The 19,620-nt window shown below is 40.4% G+C and overlaps 1 protein-coding gene across 3 annotated transcripts in view; it reads left to right on the forward strand.

Annotated features, from left to right (window-relative positions):
- Positions 1 to 365: 365 nt before the first annotated feature.
- Positions 366 to 19,620, forward strand: part of FSTL4 (follistatin like 4) — a 645,791-nt gene continuing 626,536 nt past the window's right edge. For all 3 annotated transcript variants that reach the window (XM_089530298.1, XM_089530316.1, XM_089530307.1), the window contains exon 1: positions 366 to 564. The gene's annotated coding sequence lies outside the window, so the exon portion shown is untranslated. The remainder of the gene's footprint in view (positions 565 to 19,620) is intronic.

The raw sequence follows: 19,620 nt of genomic DNA on the forward strand, positions 1-19,620 counted from the left end.
GCCTTGCCTGGCCCAGCCAGGGGAAAAGGTGGCCTGGGGCTAGTTCTGTTGCAAGTGGGGATGCTTTGGTTGAGATTTCCTGCATGGCAGAATGGGACTGGACTGGATGGCTCTTGGGGTCTCTTCCAACTCTATGATTCTATGGTGCAATTCTATGATTCTATTCCTCCTTCCCCTCCCTTCCCTCTCTTTCCCAGCCAGGGCCACCTGCTCCAGGCCTCCCTCCCTCCGGGCGCACAGGTGTCGCTGATTGGGCGGGATATGCAAATGCTACCGTGACGTCACGCAGCGCTGGTCCAGACAGCAGAAATAGGGCAGGAGGAAGTCAGCGGAGCCGCATTTGCTCCTCTGCGCGCGCTGCCGAAGCTGCTGCTTTCCTGGAAGGGCTGCTGAGGGATCAGTCTTTGCTCTCCTTCCAGCTGCCCGGGGCCCGAATCCCTTTGCATGCTCTCCTGCTGGAGGCTCCCGCCCAGCCTTCCTCCTCCTCCCTTCCTCAAGGAGATTTCGGGGGGCAAACCCCGACGTCCCTCCCTCCCCCGGGCTCCGTCTCCCGCCGCTTTTCAGGTAAGTGGCCAAGTGGGGAATGGAGGGCTGGGCGGGGGGGGGGGAGAGGAGATGAAGAGGACCCCCTTTCCTTTACCCCGAATCCCCCCAAGGAGAGGGCATGGCCCCCAGGCGAGGCTTCTCCCTCAGCCACTCAAAGCCAGAGTCCGCGGAGTCATGAAGCGAAGGAGCCAGAGTTTGCCCACTTCGAACAGAGAGGCGCCCCAATGCAATGGGAAGGGGGGCATTGGGGGAAAGGAGAGGCATGGAAGAGGCAGGCTGCTGTCCAGGGAGGCCAAGGAAGCCTCCTCCACCCCAGCCCTGGAGCTGTTCGTTTTTCTCCAGGAGGGATGGCTCTTGCCCCCTTTTTCTCTTTCTTTCACACACACAGAGGATGGGGGGGGGGGGGAGAGATGAATGGCTGCTGCTCTTGTGGCACTTCATTTTTAAATTATTATTATTGTTGTTGTTGTTGTCAAAGCAGTCCCTCCAGGCCTCTCTCTTTCCCTCTATTTTTTGGCGAGGCGGATGGAGTGCAACTTTGCGCTGGACGCCTCCATTGCAGCCTTTGCAGCAGATTTCAGGTGGTTGGAGAGAGAGGGTTTGGACCCGAAGGAGCCCCAGCGAGAGAGGTTTTCCTTCTGGCTGGAAGACCGAGGCTCCTCTCCCTTCCCTTCTCTCTCTGTCCTCCGCGGGGAGTTGGGAGGGGTTTCTTTCCGTGGCTTTGCCCTTCTGCGTTCCTTGGGCTCCGCTCTGGGCCCCAAAACAAACTCCAACTCCCAGAATTCCATAGCCTTGAGCCAGACAAAGAGTTGAAGTGGGGCCAAACTGGGTTATCTCTCCAGTCTGGATGCAGCCTTAGTTAGGCTTCTTGATCAGAGAGAGGCTCTTCTTGTCATGTCTGCAAGGGATGCAAAATGAATCGTTTTGTTGTGGTTGTAGTGTGCCTTCAAGTCATTTCTGACTTATGGCGACCCAAAAGAGAGCCTATCATGGGGTTTTCTTGGCAAGGTTTCTTCAGAGGAGTTCTGCCCTTGACTATCCCTGAGGAGGCTGAGAGAGTGTGACTTGGCCAAGGTCACCCAGTGGGCTTCCATGGCCCAGCAGGGAATCGAAGCTGGTCTCCCGATTGTATCCCAGTGCTCAAACCACTCCTGACCTGCTTCAAAGTGCTTTCTTTGTACTTACTTGCCATACAGCTCCATGGACCCATGGTGCATAAGGATGTTCTGTAAGAAGAAACTGAATCTAGAGAGGAGCTGAAACCAAGGGAGGTGTATATGTTGTACATGTGTGTGCCATGGTGGTGGTGTTGGGGAGATACTTGTATGATATCAAAGTATTCTCTCCCATCGTCATTGTACACACACTGTTCCTTCATAGTTTCAATGAAGTTGTTCAACAAACTCTGGGAAGCTAAGGGTGAGATGGTCAGGCAGGCTGCAGTCCTCTGCCCCTTTATATGAAGCCCCATTGAACTCACTCCATGGGGTTTGCTCTGAATTAGACACGTTTAAGATGTTGCTGAGATTATATCTGGAAAGTATAGTCCTGGTGAGTTAATGTTGTTAAACCTTTGCCAAGAAGTTTAGTTCTATAGTCTGAGGTGGTGATGGCATTCACTCCTAAAATAAGACTACATGTACAGAGTTAGCTTACTAGACAACCAACTACTTATAATTTGATTTACCTTGGAAATCAAAATTTTGTCACTAATTTGTATAGAGACTGTCAAAATGTAGCTGTATGTCTTTTGGACAGCCAACTAGCAGTTCAAGTGCCTTTGAAACAAATGTGGACTAGAAACTGCATTCTGCTTCATATAAACATAAAAAGCTTAGACAAGTGAGAACATGTTTTGAAAAACTCCTATGTGTTTTCTTTCTTTCCTTTGTTGGAATATAATAAAAACTAAATAGAGGTTTAGCCTCAAGAGTTTCCTAAAACTGACTGAGCTAAAACACATCTATGACAGCGAAACAACCCTGCTGGCAAAACCAAGCTAAAAAGGTGTAATAGTAGCTGTGTATCTAGAAATGTTGAGTATGCTGTTATCTTTGTTATAAAGTCTTGACTTGAACTGGAATGATTCAGAGAGTAAGCCACAAGTAATTAAAGTCTAACACTACTTAAAATAATGATCCATGGGGAAAAAGAGAAGGGTTAAAGATGTTCTTGTGTTAGTTCACTGTAATGTTTATTTAGAAGTTACAAGCAACTTCCAAATGCAGGCTATATTCTTGTGCTCTAACTTAAGAGGGTAGGATTTAGGAAGCTAAAAAGAGCGGTTCCAGAATTGCTTCAAGAAGTTTTCTCCTGAAGTCATCTGAAAGGTTGTAAAGGAAAGTTTCTTATCGAATTTTCCTCTTAGTCCCATGTCACACCTTCATATTTTTGAATGTTGAAACCGTAGCAGTTTTGATAGTGCATGTCCATTGAAAGCATCTTGGAAACTATAGGAAACAGCCTGGAAGTCTGGCAAAGGAACCCTTCACCTCAGTTGCCCAGCACCAAGGAGCTGTCCATGAGCCATGGTTCTGAAATGCTCCCTTAGAATGGTAGTTTTGCCTTTTTTTTTTGCCTTGTTTTGCCCCTAGGTGTCGCCTCTGCAGCTACTCTGGATTTAAATTTCTTGAAAGAACGGTTCTTTATTGGTAAATAACGTTTCCTCTCAAATTCAGCAGGGCAAATAGCTGTCTTCTCTTGATGGCTGTGCAAACTTCCTTCCCCTGCTGTCTTTTTTCTGTTTGCATGCTCCTGTATAGTTTCTGTATCCTCTTCAAGCTCTGCCTGTAATGTGTACTTCTGTGCACTTCAGTCGAAGAAAATGGAAATATTTATTTTCAGAGGACTAGCACACCTTATTTTCAATACCCCTCTTGAAAAAACATACCTAAAAATGAAAGCAGGTAATGGCTGACTGCATATGTTTATCCAATCCTTCAGATCTTCATGTATTTTCAGTCATTTGAAGTAATAGTTGGTTCAAACTGAGCTTATGCTCTTAAAAGGACAAATCGGTATTGCTTTCAGATCTGCTCTTGAAAGTGCCATCTCATGGGTGGATGTTGCTTTTTGCAATATTAAAGAAATAGCTTTATTAGCATATCTTGTTGCAATGGGTAACAAAACCATCAAAGCAGCTGAGATAAATTAGATGGGCAGAGAAAGTAGAAATCACAGTAGAATAACATAATATTAATTTAAAAAATGAACAAAAAATGTCCTTGCACCAAAATGCCATGAGTGACATCCAATCAAACGTCCATGGAAAAATGATTTCTCAAATCTTGCATCACCATACAATATGAAGGCCCTGTAGCCACTTTTCATGTGTTAACCTCTGGGGGGACAGGGTATCAAAATACATGTAGAAGGAGATAGTATCTCCCTGCAAGACTGTAATTTGGCTTTCAAAGGAAGCTTTCACATTTTAAATTGTATATAGAAATGAATAGATGATGGCTGGAGTTATTAAAACTGTGGGAGATATATTCTTCGTGTCAGACAAAGTTATTTTGAATTATCCTGCCAAATGAGGTTTCTGTGAAGACTTCAAAACCAACCCCACATATAACAAATTACAATACTCTTCCCTAAAGGTTACCAAGAAAATGTATGGCTGGCCAGGCTATTTTTGTCAAGATGGGATTGCAGCTGTGTGTTGATCTAAGCTTGTGAAAAGTGCTATATGCCATGGAAGCCTCCTAAGCCACTGGATCAAGCAGAACTTGTAGACTATGAAACTGACACTTCAGGAGCAGTTAAGGTCTTTCTAGAACATACTTTTCTTGCAATGTGCTGTTGGGTAACATTCCTGATAGGAGATATTAAGCCACCACAAAAAAGTGTTATGCCTTTCCATTGTGTGTTGTTCATTACCACATTGATATTTATAAGAACTTTCAAATGCCTCATGGCTGACTTTCCTGTTGCACATAATGAGTGAAATTCACCTTCTTCCATTTTTGTTATAAACACTCAGGCTTTCTAGTCTACTGACCTCATGGTCTGTAATACTTGGAAAAGCCATAGCATTTAATGTTCATATTTTCTACGAATTCAACGTCTTTTCCCCCACACACTTACTTGCACAAAAACAAATGTTGCTGCTAATGTACCAGTAGTATACAATGATTTTCTATCTATTTCAAATCATGAAATTATCCAAGCATAGCCTGATCACATTGTACATTATGTTTGTTTTCCCATCAATATTAGCCAGGGAAAGTCCCAGACAGATATACCTGCATGTTTCATTGCTTGAGCTTTCAAAGTCAAGCCGTTCTCCACATTTCAGCTTTTGATCATGTATCTATTTCCAAGCAGATAAATTACTGTAGGTCCCACTATATAATATGTCTGAATACAACTACACTGAACATGGTTATATAAAATTTTGCTGAAGTTTGCATGATCAGTGTATCCCATAGTCAAAAGCTGAAAGAAGCTTTTGCTGCCTCAAGGTCATATTGATAATGCAGAATGACAAGGTAGAGAGATAGGTATAATGCTAATGTTCTGGTGTGGGAACCAGCTTTACTTTTTAGATTTGAAGTGCATGCTTCACTTCCACAAAATCAAGCGGAGATACTGTCACATGCTTTTCTTTATTTTGAACAATATGTGTTCAACTATTTTATAATGATGGCCATACCAAAAGCAATATATGGACGATTTATATGCTTCTGTTCGTGATTGCTACAAGGTTAAAACAGGAAGACTGGGGAAGTGATTTGGTCATGCACATAGAATGCTTGCGAGTTTTAATTCAGCTGTGGTGAAATCACCTGTGTTCTTATTATCCATCTGTTTTCATGACATAACCAGGGTATGGGGGACACACCTTGATTTGGACCATTGCTAGCATGCGTACACAAGCCCTGCACCTTACAGATGACTTCTCTTGCTACTCTAAGAATATTTGTGACTCATTTGGCACTGTGTATTAGAACTATGCAAGCAATTTGACCAAATAACAAGGCAGACCAGGCTTAGTAGGATCAATTATATGAGCTCCCAAGTAAGAACAGACTATTTAAATTTCTTCTTGAAACAGAATAGAGCACTCCAAAGCAGTTTGAATAGATCAGAAGATGCAGAAAAGAGACTAATTAACATGAACATATTAGTAAAATGTCAAGGTGGTTTGATGACGAGAAGGGAGCTGGAAGCTGGACCTTGCTCACTGACAGTTTTGTTCCATCTGGGGCAAGATTCCCTCCAGCTCTCTTCAGTCACAGTGCTTATGAAAAGAAACTGTGTGTGGTCACTGAAGTTATATACAGTAATCAATTATTTCTTTCTGATTTTTTTTTCATGTTGAGTTAGTAGCATGTAGTGAAAGAGCTGTGGTTAGGGGTGAACATTTGTTCATTGTCATCTGAACTGGTCTCACTGTGTCTCCTGCTTTGTTTTTTATTTGTTTAGTAGCCTAACTTAATCTTCAATTTGCTTGCCTCATTAGACAAATTTATGTGTTTCATGTAGGGCTGGGGAAAATGTGAGTTATAGGCTTCATGTAGACCCCAGAGTTATTTTTGTGGCCCCCAGGAGTTAAATTTTCACCCCAAATGCCTTCTAGGGAATGTGGAGGCACTTTCACCATGTTTATGTGCCCCTGGAGCCAATATATTCCATTTTAAGAAAAATATAGGCTATGAATCCAATAAATAAATACACTTGTCCCTCCATATTCACTAGGGTTAGGGGCCCAAGACCCCCGTGAATATGGAAAAACCACAAATAACAAAAGCATCATGTTTTTTATCAGAGAGGGCACCTCTCCAGGAATCTCTAGGTCCTCCAGTGCAACTCTGTGGTCAATGTCCAACAGACACTGACCAGAGAACTGCACTCAAGGAGCTATAAACGCCCAGTAGAGTCTTCTCTTTAGGAATCTCTAGGTCTTTCAGTGCAACTTTTAGTTAAACTTGACCATAGAGTTGTACTGGAGGACCTAGATATTACCAGAGGGAACATATTAATCAAATCTGTGAATAATCAAATCCACAAATATCAAATCTGCAAATATGGAGGGATGAGTGTAATTAAAACTTAGTTCCAGGAGAGGACTTTCTTCTTCTTTTTCAACTTCATCTTCTTAAAACAAGAATGGAACAGAAATTCACTTGCTGTTGTTAAAAGTCTCTCCTGGGCCTAAAATACCCAGAGGAGGGTAAAAAATATGGGGGAAATGCCCTAGACATCCCCAGAGGATGTTTGGAGACATTTGGCTCCATGGTACAGAGGGGTGTGTGGCCCTCCAAGGACTCAAAGTTATTTATTTCATTTATATGTCACCTTTCTCTTGGAAAGGGACCCAAGGCAGCTCACAGACCAAGTGCTCTAATGCAACCAGTTCGCTTTTCATAATTGCCCACCTCTGGTTTAATTAGTTTCTCTTCGTGCTAGGGAATGAAGCATATTCCCCCTCTGTTCCAGTTGTTGTAACTCAGCTTATTTGGGGGAGGGGGAGATAGGCATTTTGAGTCACCATAGAAAAGGTTGTACGTAGTACGTACATTCTGAGGTGGGAGTAATTGCTAGGATTGCTGTCTGCCTTGACTTTATTGCAAACAGCAAAAAGTAAAAGGTAAATGTTTCCCCTTTGACATGATTGTCAAATCATATCTGACTGTAGAGTGTAGTGCTCATCTCCATTACTAAGCTGAGGGAATCATCGTTGTCAAAGACAATCCCATGGTTATGTGGCCAGCATGACTACATGGAACACTATTACTTTCCCACTGGAATGGTACTTATTTATCTGCTTGCTCTTTTACATGCTTTCAAACTGCTAGGTTGGCAGAAACTGGAACTAGTGATGGGAGCTCACTCTGTCACAAGACCTTGTGGTCTTGAACTGTCTTGAATTGCCGATCTGCTGACCTTGCAGTCAGCACAGTAGGTGTCTTAACTGCTAGGCCAAACAGGCATTTTAAAAAGAACATCTAAAGCACTACTGTTCTGATGCAGTACTGTATCTTCAGTGGCAGCATGAAGTGGTCTTGTTCAGAGCAGAAACAAAAAAGACAAAGCAGCCAGGCACCAGGGACAAGACTGTTATGGTGTGGAGCAGGGAAGGATGATAGCAGCTGTCTCTCCTCAAGCCCAGCCAGGAGGCTTATGCAGACAAGTAGGGGTATAAGGAGTGAGGGCCACAAGAGAGTAATTTCCAACAATCAGCCCAGGTCGTCAGATGTCTTAAGGGGCAGCAAGAGGAGCATCAGAGGCATTTCACCAGTTGGACAGATGGTGATAAAGTATGTCCCTTTCACTTCTCTACTGCTTTATGTTGACTGGATCTCACCATTTGGTTTGATGATACTGTAAAGCAAAAATAAGCACAAGTTCTTCAAGCTGTCATTTATTATCACTACCATTATCGTGTAGTTAAATTGTACTAGACATATGGTGTGGTGGTGCCACAACAAAACTACTGTGAAATTACCTACAAAGTCATACAGGCGATGATATTACAGACTTTTGAATTTTCCAAAGAAACTCAATAGCAGAGATCTGATGATCCATATCCCCAGTTCCAGTTCAGATCAATCCAATTCAAATTGGATCCAGATCTGAATTGCTAAATTAGGCTTAAAAATAAATGAGGGCTGCTGTGTACAGCCCTATTGTATATCACAAGATTACATAACAGTGTAAAGTCAGGATAACACTTTTCCTCAAGGCTGCCCAGATATGATCTTGTTGGGTCCATTATATCAAATTACCTTCCTAAATTACATTTTATCTGTTATGAGCTAATTAAGCTATTAACTCTTCATGCCTCTATTCCCACTCCCCCCCCCCCAATTTCAGCCTGAACTGCACAATATGGACTACTTGAGACTACTGAAATTCTCTTTAAAATACAGAACTACTTCTACATTTTTGCAAACTTTCTTAATGTTTACTGAGTAATAGTAAGCACAGTGATAATGTGCGTTTCTCACAAGTTGTTCAGTTTATCAGCTCATGACTTACAGCATCATAAAATGCTGCATGAAAAGGAAAATAAGCGTTTCCTCTCAAATTCAGCAGGGCAAATATCTGTCTTTGCTTGATGGCTGTGCAAACTTCCTTCCCCTGCTGTCTTTTTTCTGTTTGCATGCTCCTGTATAGTTTCTGTATCCTCTTCAAGCTCTGCCTGTAATGTGTACTTCTGTGCACTTCAGTCAAAGAAAATGGAAATATTTATTTTCAGAGGACTAGCACACCTTATTTTTAATACCCCTCTTGAAAAAACATACCTAAAAATGAAAGCAGGTAATGGCTGACTGCATATGTTTATCCAATCCTTCAGATCTTCATGTATTTTCAGTCATTTGAAGTAATAGTTGGTTCAAACTGAGCTTATGCTCTTAAAAGGACAAATCGGTATTGCTTTCAGATCTGCTCTTGAAAGTGCCATCTCATGGGTGGTTGTTGCTTTTTGCAATATTAAAGAAATAGCTTTATTAGCATATCTTGTTGCAATGGGTAACAAGACCATCAAAGCAGCTGAGAAAAATTAGATGGGCAGAGAAATCAGACAACCATGCACACTTGATAGTTTTTCATGTCCCTAAGGAATAGTTGTATAATGCAGAATATTTGTACATTCATGAAGGAAGCTACCAAAATCACTATTTTCCACATTTTCTTCCCTTCCCTTCCTATTATCCCTAATCCATCTCCATCATGTGGATTTTTTCTTCAGCCATTATTTGTTTTTAATTTACCCTAGGCTAATATTTTAAGTTCATACAATGACTGACTGATTAGTTGATTTGATTTACATCTGACCTTTCTCCAATGGCTTGAAAGAAAGTTGGCTTCCAACATAATTTTAAAAACAAGCAAACAGAAAACCATAATAAACTATGTGTATTGAAATACAAATTTAATTGGTCTAACAGTTAAAGCATAGAACAATTTAAAACTCACTAATAATTAAATAAATACCTTAAAACTCCTGTTGATCCATTTAAAGCTCACCTATTATCAGGCAGGCAGTTGCTGATGGACTCCCTGAAAAGAAATGTCTTTGTGTATTTGAAGGCGTTCATGGCCGGCATCCATCGTTTTTTGTGGGTTTTTCAGGCTGTGTGGCCATGTTCTAGAAGAGTTTATTCCTGACATTTTGCCAGCATCTGTGGCTGCCACAGATGCTGGCCAAATGTCAGGAATAAACTCTTCTAGAACATGGCCACATAGCCTGAAAAACCCACAAAAAACTATAGAGATGTCTTTGCCTGTCGGTAGTTGGAAGGAAAACAGAGATGGGACTCTTTGCTGACCTTGCAATGGGGCTCTATTGTCTGGGCACAGCTACTGGAAAGATCCTCTCTTGTATTCTCATAAAGTATGCTTCTGAGGGTGATACAGCTAAAAGGAGGACTTGTTCTTCAAATATCAAACATAGGTAGACTTGTATGAGAGAATATGGTCTTTATGAGTGCCTGAAGTCATGTTGTATATATCAGTATAAGCCAGGGGGAGGGAAAATACGCATGTACTGACATTTTATTTTAAGAAGTTCAGCCCTTGATCATACCTCAAGACAGCAATATTGAGGACAGAGCAAGTACCTCAAGTTTTATGCTGTTCAGTTTGTTACAAATGCTCCTTTGTAAGTGTGTCTCAAATGTAATGCATGACAAATTTAACACATTGCACTTGGTGCCATTTAGGGATTTAATTTATCAAAATCGTAGATAATAATCTGCAACAGTATAGCTATTTAATTAGAGCTGTTATTTAACTTCATGAGAGTGTGATGGGGACAGTATAGTGTTATGCAATACATTTTATTATTATATTATTATTTTCCTTGGATTATCAGTATCGTGCAAAACTTTTGGGTAATAAAGTTGTTTTCTAAAGTGCACAGTGTATAGCTGAAGAAGAAATGAATAACTGTGTGAAGCTGAAAGCCAAATTAGTTTTGGAGGCTGATTGTATTTATTAGAATATATTCATACATTATACATTTCAATGTACAGTATCTGAAGGGTTTCATTTTTCTTTCTTGCTACCCATGTATTGTTTCTCGGCCTTTTGGCTAAGATCAAGTATAGATACCCATGTGTGCCTTTCCATGTTTAATATTTTAGTCCTTTCAGTCTCATACTTAAAACTGAAAGTAGTTCTGGGCATCTTGCATGTACTGCTTCTTAAGCATCCATGATTTTTGTGTCAAACTCTTGTTAGAACAATGATTTTTTTTCTAACTTTACAACTGTGTTTTAGTTTGCTCTTCAACTGCCAACTATTGCTTTGTCTACATTTTTTGACTGTTATTTTGGTAGATGTCTTGATCATCTTTTAAAATGGAGTAGTGCTTTCTTAACTTTTTATGTAGTTGCACTATGTCCCTCTCAAAATTAAAAAAGAGGAAGTGTATGGATGAAGATGAATGAAGGGAGAAAGGAGGGCACCACTGCAGTATGAACATACATTACCATCACTGTGAGATGTGGTGTTCATGGAATAATATGTTTACAGTGGAAGTAGGGCATCCACTCAGAAGTCAGGCTTTAGAGTTTTAGCTTTCACGCTGATTTCATAATTAAGTGCTTTATGTACTGATGACATCTGATTTTACTGGATTAAGGAATCCATGACTGGGGTTTGGGAATGCTTGATCCCATCTTGCCAGCGTTAGGATCTGATACGGGCAGCAATATTGTTTTCTCTTAGTGTGTTTTTGCTAATGCTCCTCCATTCCCTCATGTCACAACATCTGTTCAAGCAATTATCTTTTAATACGTGGAGGCTGTACAACATGCATTTGTCAGACTGTTCAGAAGTCATAAGGGTTTCAAGTATGCCATTCTGATTTAATTAGTGCAGAACATGCTATTTTCTGTGCAACTGTGGCTGAAACATCTATATGGCATCAGGCTTTTGGCTTGGAAAAGGAAGTTCCCTTAACATCCAAAAATGTGTTATTGTTCATCTCTCTGTAATGCCACATTAGCTTTTCTAATTCCTCTAATTTCTTATCTACAAAAAAAATTTAGTAATTCTGCACTTGGGTCACTACCATGAGGTTCATTCACCACCATTCTGTAATATATTGTCAGTGAACTTTGGCAGTGGAAGAACATTGGTAAAGAATCTAGGAGACTATGATTTCAGAAGTGCAATGACTTTTTGTTTTATTTTGCAAATGCTATACTGTGTAATTAAAAGTAGCCTATAAAGTAGATAAGTATTATCATGCTGATATAGTGTGGTAATGAATGGGATAGATAGTAGTGCTGTGCTTAGATAAAGCAATAGTTTGTCACTTCATACTTTACAGTTCAATTTGTTACTGAGTTTTAAATTTGGCAGGCAATTCTATCCATGTATTCTGGATAGGGTTAACTTGGATGCACAAGGTGTATCAACATATATACATATCTGTTTTAACTTTTGCAAGCTGATGAGTATCAGGGCTGGAAAAAGGTTGGGCATGAGTTAACAGCATCACAGGCAGGCTCTCCCACCACTGTAACTTTGCCTATGTAGAAAAGAATAAACTCCTCTCAGAGAGATTGGTAGGAGGCCGATCAAGGTTTCCAGTCATGTAGAGAACCATATGCAGAAAATGTCCCTTCCATTTTTCTCTCTCTCCATGTGAACAGAGCAATGACAGATGGGGAGGGGGTTGTCTGCTCACTCTTCTAGCCTGTTAAAACTAACCCCTGAATTGAACTTCACTGTATGGCAAGGACAGTTCCAGGTTCAACAGAAACAAATGTAAATAAAATTACAGTGTACAATTTGATATTCACAAAATATTTCTCATGCTAGTAGCCAAAATAGTTTCATTTTAGGAAACATTACAAATAAATTACTACAGTTCTTTATGTGACCCCCTGATAAGGAACAATTATAGACCGGTCTCATTACTGCCATTTTTAGGTAAGGTGATCGAGAGAGCAGTTGCCTTCCAACTCCAATCTGTCTTGGATGAAATTGATTATCTGGACCCATTTCAAACTGGCTTCAGAGCGGGATATGGAGTTGAGACTGCCATGGTCGCCTTAGTCGATGATCTCCGTCTGGGCATCGACAGGGGAAGTGTGGCCTTGTTGGTGCTATTGGACATCTCAGCGGCTTTCGATACCATCGAACACGGTATCCTCCTGGAACGCCTGAGGGAGTTGGGTATCGGGCGCACTGCGCTCCAGTGGTTCCGTTCCTACCTCTCTGGCAGATTCCAGATGGTGCAGTTGGGGGACACATGCTCCTCTAAGAGGGAATTGACATCTGGTGTCCCTCAGGGAGCTATATTGTCCCCACTTTGTTTAATATTTACATGAAATTGCTGGGAGAGATCATCCGGAGACACGGGGCACGGTGTTATCAGTACGCTGGTGACACCCAAATATGCTTCTGTGTCTCTCACTGACTAAGGATGGAGTCTCTCCTCTAAATGCCTGCCTGGAGTCAGTAATGGGCTGGATGAGGGAAAACAAGGTCAGACTGAATCCAGAGAAAACAGAAGTACTGGTGATAGGTTCCCCAGGCCTGGGGAAGGAAATTTATCCACCTGTCCTGAACGGGGTCACACTTCCCCTGAAGGACGACATTCGCAGTTTAGGAGTACTTCTGGACTCGTCTCTGCAGTTGACATCTCAAGTAGATGCAACGGTCAGAAGTGCTTTCTATCAACTTCGGTTGATATGCCAACTGTGACCCTTCCTGAGCCAAAGGGACCTTGAAACTGTGGTACATGCTCTGGTAACCTCTTGTCTAGATTTCTGTAATGCGTTCTACATGGGGCTACCCTTGTGCCAAGCCCGGAAGCTTCAGCTAGTACAAAATATTGCAGCCAGATTGGTCACCGGAGCAACCAGGTTTGACCATATAACACCTATTCTGAAAGATCTTCACTGGCTGCCTATTCGCTTCCGAGCGCAATACAAGGTGTTGGTTATCACCTATAAAGCCCTACATGGCTTGGGCCCAAGTTACTTGAGGGACCGCATCTCCCCATATAATCCGTCCCGCACACTTAGGACATCCGGGAAGAACCTGTTGGAAATTCCATCTTCCAAATACGTTGTTACATCCCAGATGGTCTTTTCAGTGGCGGCCCCACAAATCTGGAATGGTCTTCCCGAGGAGCTCCTTCTTGTGACCCCCCTGGAAACATTTAAAAAGAGGCTTAAAACCTTCCTCTTCTGTTTAGCCTTCCTCGCTGAAAAATGAAGTTGTGCACTCCCAATCCCATTGACTCTCTGCCTTACTCTCTTGAATGATTGTTTTTTAGATTTTATATAATTTGTAATTTGCATTTTATCTATTTTATGAGATGTTGTAACGGTTTTATTGGTCTGTAAACCACTTTGATCTAAGGAAAAGTGGTAAACAAATAAAATTTATTATTATTTATTATTATATGTGCTTTCAAGTCACCTATTGATGTATGTTGTCTCTTTGAATTTCATATGGTTTTCTTAGGCAGGGAATACCCAGAGGTTGTTGCCTTCCTGTTAACTATAACTTGTAGTATCTGGTATTACCTGGCAGTCTGCATTCAAAATACTGACCAAGTCAGATCTTCTTTAGCTTTTAGGTTCAGATGCATGCTGGTATGTTCAGGATTTTAGGCTGCACAGTTTCTGAACTGGCTGCTTAAGAAATTAAAGACTTAGCCTAGGTAAATGCACTGATACCATATCAGACTAGAAACAGAAGAAGGTAATACCCTCTTGTAAGGGCAATTCCCTGTAGGAACAAACAAGTGGATGGTCATATATACAACAATATACTAAGAAGAATTTATCTACAGGTAAAGAAAGCTCATTCAACTTTCAGTCCATGCCACCACCACATGTGTTTACCAGAGGATTATTCTGTCTAATTTCCTCATTAATCTGTATTTTAAAAACAAAAGCCACATTTTACTATTTTACTATGCCACTGTATAAATATATTACACACTGTATTTAATGGGATTAGAGCATCCACAGGTTTTGCTATCCACACGGGGTCCTGGAACCTGGAATGCATTTTAAAATTATTTCAAACTTTTTTTTTAAGGGAACTGGCTTGCTACATTCAGAGAAGTATGAAATCCAATAGCTATGTTGTAATCTGTACATTTGTATGAAAAGTAAAGATCATTTTGGAATTTGCAGAGTGAATTCTTCTTTCTCTACAGAGAATAGATTTCACATATGGGTTGTACAGCATCTCACAGTAGGACACTTCCCACATTATTTCATTAGTATCTTAGGAACCAAAATTACATGGACATTTGTTAAGAATAGCCAAGGCTCATCCATAGAGCGCATTCTTTGCATACAAGAGGTTCCAGTTTTCGTCATCAGAATCGCCACATGAGGAGGAAAAAAACTCCTAGCTGAAACCCCAGAGAACTGGTCATCTGACCCTTCGGATTCATCATCAAAAAACAAACAAACAAACAAAAAAAAAACATTTCCCCAGGACAAAAGAAGACACAAATATGCATAAAATTGTAGAGGCCAAATTATATGTACGGATGCACAATTAAAAATTATGTTTATAAATGAAATGGAATTGTAATAGGTCTAACTTCACTGCTGTTTAGGTTGTAACTATGGGTGGTCACCTTCAGAACCCTTGTTCTCTCTCCTTATGGTCTTATTTTCTTTAAATCAGTCTGATTTAATAGTCTACTGGGCATTCCTTCAATCAGAAGACCTCTTTAAGAAGAAAACTCTGTAAAGGAGGACATACTGTATATCTGATTTCTCTTCACTGATTAATACGGGATCCGAACCCTGTAGCTGCTGTGCTACATACATGAATAACAATTTTGAGATGAGCGGATGACATCCTCAGGCTTTGAGGATATTTACATATCCTGTAACATATCTTGAAATATAATCTTAAAACCAAGAAGCAGACTGATGTCAATATTGTTGCAATTAAGCTCAAATATTTAGGATCATGCCATCTGTATTCCTATTAATTATCTTTGATTGCTTTTTAAACTGCGTCACGTTTCTGCCACACCACTCTGTTATACAAATGTTACATCTCTTGAACAGAATATAACCCAAGACGTGGCACTAATAAATATGCATAGGTTTGATTGCATTTAACCTCAGTAATTTAAATCAAACTATGTTAAATCCCACTTCATTCCAATGTTATCATCAACTTTGTAATTTCTTGATAGCAAATCTGATTAAACGTAGGATAGCTACTCTAAGCTATGATGAGGAAATATCGCGCATGATGTAACCTGTTGGAAATGATAAACTGAGTTCAGGGAACAGAATAAATAAACTGAGTTCAGGGAACAGAATAATCTAGTCTTCTCCCATTTGTTTTGTATTTTGCCTGGAAACTAATTGGCAGCCAAGTTAATTACAGGTACTTCTCGTAATGATCCCATAACACCCGTTTTGAAATCCCTTCACTGGTTGCCAATTAGTTTCCTGGCAAGGTACAAGGTGATGGTGATTACCTTTAAAGCCCTACATGGCTTGGGTCCAGAATACGTAAGGGAACACCTTTTTGCATACTATCCGTCCTGCACTCTAAGGTCCTCGGGGAAGAATCTACTTCAGCCAAAAAAAATCTAGACTAACCTCAGTTACCCAGAGGGCCTTCTCCACTGCTTCTCCACAGCTATGGAATGACCTGCCGAAGGAGATCCATGACATTTCTACTCTTACAGCCTTTAAGAAGGCTCTTAAGATGGATCTCTTCTGGCCCTCCCTCCATACCTACTGTCATCATCAGACCTGGGAGGGAGTGAAAAAAACAGGCCCAATTCCATCAGGTCTAGCTGTAAATTCTGTGACTTACGTCACTGTCTTTTATCTTATTTTATTGTATTCTCTGTATTTTTATTGCTGTAACTCACTCGGATTCCTGGGCAGGCTATAAATTATTATTATTATTATTATTATTATTATTATTATTTCTAAGCATGCATGTTTGGCTAATCAATGATGGCTTGGATCCAACCTAATCAGTAAGAACTGAGCGTGAAAAATACATCAAGAGCAGTGGGACTTCTTTCTAAGTAGACACATTACCAGAGTTTGAAAATAACTAGTTAGCCAATTTGTAGAGTTGTTAAATAATTGGGATTATCTAATGATTATGCTTAATTCAATAGTCCTGCCCCCAATTGATGCTGAGGTTAAAAATATGTTTTAGCAAATTAGGTCATTTTAGGTCAATTCAAATTCATTTATAAAAAAGAAAGGCCTACTGTCCAAAGGGAAGAATTAGAGGGGGTGTGTTACGTTACTCTGTTGTTAAGCAGACTAAAGATGTGATCACACCAGCCTTGTGTCTCATGGCAATTGCATTATGAAAGGAAACAAGAACAGGAGATGCTTTGAAAACATTTCTTATCATGTATCTCTTCTTTTGCACAATTGCACTTCTTTAAAAACCTCCCAGGTGTGTTAAGTCTCTTTGCTGCAGTTCCGGCATTACAGCATTCATATAGTAGGATGGGGCCTGATTCTCCTCCTCTCTCCCCCTCGCTATTCCAAAGCAAGCTAACTCTGTGCCTGTTGATTTATTTGTAATTTTGCTGTGTTTGTTAATTATGGCAAAAACAATTAAAATTATTTTTATTTTATTGTTTTGCGGCAAGTATGCAAAGATAAAAATAAAAACTAGCAACATTCAGAGATATTGATGGGGTTTGCCCGTCAATGAAAAGGTGCACTACAGTAACAAATGGAATGCAGGGTGGCAGCAGGGCAGGCACAACGTTTTATAAGTACCAGCCAGATACACTTTTATCCTGTTAAAATTCTGCCCTTTAGCCTCATGTGGTAAAATTCTAATATGTCTGCTTTCCTTGAGAAGACAAAGGGGAGGAGGAAGTAGAATGAAGGGAACTTTCTGGCATGCAGGTCAGTACAGAAGAAAAGTTGAGTTTTGCAAAGAAGAAAAAAGAGAACAATGGAAAAGAAGGGATAAAGCACAGTCTTGGAACAGAAAGGGGGGCTGAAGTGAGGGATTTATTTGCTTAACAGCACATCAAGGTCATTAAGGAACAGTGGCATTTCAGAATATTTAGGCCTTCATGGTTGTGTATGGAAGGAAAGTGTTTGTATACTTGTGTGGAGGGGGGAGAGGGGGAGATGCATTGCGTTTCTCTGGAGTAACATTGCCTCTATTGAGTGGATCATGACCTAGTTTCTATTTACATTATTATACAACGATACAGAAATATAATATACAGTACTATATGCAGTAATATAAAATATATTATCTGCAGAATCCCCCTTTGTAATTTCATTGTTGCTCACACATAGTGCTATGCACTTGGATAATTGTATTCACTCCACCACATCTCCCCCCCCCCCCAATCTCCCCTCATTGTGTCCCTCTCTGTGGTCCAAGACACACTACAGAAATAACCCAGTTTGAGCTACTTTAACTGCCCTGGCTCAAACTGGATTATTTCTGCAGTGTGTTTTGGCCCTCTGTCTCTCACCCACTACCCTTCCCATTATGCTTATTTTCCTTCTCTTTTTTGTCCACTTTCAGTTGTAGAACTAAGCATCAAAGTCAGAAGAGTCCAGAGAAGAGTGGGCTTATTAAATACTGCACCATTCAAACTGAACATACCATTAATTGAAATTGGGTTTCTTGACTTCTGCATGCAAAATATGAGATCTATTATTGACCTTTGTAGACCATGTTTTTTTTATTGGAAGTGGGAGGCAGAAAGGATAAAGTAATTCAATTGTGCAGAAAAATGTTCTCCCTGTGCTCAGACATTCCCAAAATATTTCTGCTGAAGAACTCTGGACTTCGATTCACTGACTGATCATTGTAGTTATCTACTTAGTGCTGCACTCACAGTGAATCAGTGTCCTCCAGCTAAAAGACACAATTCCTTATTAACCTTTAAGAAATAAAATATTTGAAAAGTGTGCAAAAGTGTAGGTGCAGGTGGAAAGAAAAGTGATGCAGGTGAATGACAAAGGGGCAGAAAAGATGGGCAGGAAGTAGCTGCCAGAAGCCATTCTCACCCTGAGTGCCACATGATTGTGGTAACCACATGCCGCAGTCCCAAATGGACCGTGGCAAGGAGTGAAAAAGATCTCTTCTTTTGGTGGCCTGGGAGCAAAACAGATGTGGCCCCCAAGCTGCAAGAAGCCGGCGTTTTATGCCTGTGTGTCTCAAGCCAAACCTACGTGAAGAAACTGTGAGATAAGATCTCATGATTGAGGACAGACATTTCTAGCCTGAAAATTACCATATGTGCTGGAATCCCCCCCTTCCCAGGCTAAAGTCATTATGGGCTTTGTAGTCTCTCCACACAAAAAAGTTACATGTTGCAGTTAGGCAACCTAAACAGCAAAAACAGTGCCTTTGATGGACTAAAAAAAAAGGTCCTTGAGATTAACAGTGACTTGTTTGGGGCAGACCAATAAACTTATCATAAAACCAGCACCCACACTAGGCACACAGAGAGCAAATACAAATAAATATTAAAAATGTCAGCCTTTGACAATGTAAAATTAAGATCTAGTGAATTGTATGGTCATAATGTGTGTGGTGTCTGTGACAAGACCAGGACATGTAGATAAATGTCCTTGAGGTGGCCAGATACCAAGATGTATACTGAATCTGTGATATGTATGACTCAGCACTATGAGGTAATATATTATGCCATGAACTGGAAGAGTTGCATCAGCCAAGGGCATATATAGCTGTGTCTAATGTAAACTATTTGTGGGTTATCTTAGTGTGGGTTATCATTGTGTTGGTGTGTAGAGTTGGCTGGAGTTAGTGAGAGTTGCTGAGAGCTACTGTGCATACTAAGAGAAACCCTGTTTGTTCAGTTCCATCTATTGTAAATAATATATCCTGTAAATAACTATCTTCACATGAGCAATCCGTTCCTACTTCCTAATTTCATCTTGATATCTCTAGCTTAGGCTGAGATACTGGAATCATGTTTGTGTGTTCGCAGTATGACAAAAAAGATCCCATCCAACCTAAGTTTAGAATGTTCTCCTGAAACTTATGCGAGTTCAAAAATGCATGTACCATGACCATATAATATTTTGGGCACCTAGGTCCAAATTCAGTGAAAGTATTTATTTCACCATAATAATTTAA

This window comes from Sceloporus occidentalis, unplaced genomic scaffold (genome assembly GCF_023333645.1).
Source record: "Sceloporus occidentalis isolate IW3139 unplaced genomic scaffold, rSceOcc1.0.p SCAF_1, whole genome shotgun sequence".
Lineage (NCBI taxonomy): Eukaryota > Metazoa > Chordata > Lepidosauria > Squamata > Phrynosomatidae > Sceloporus > Sceloporus occidentalis.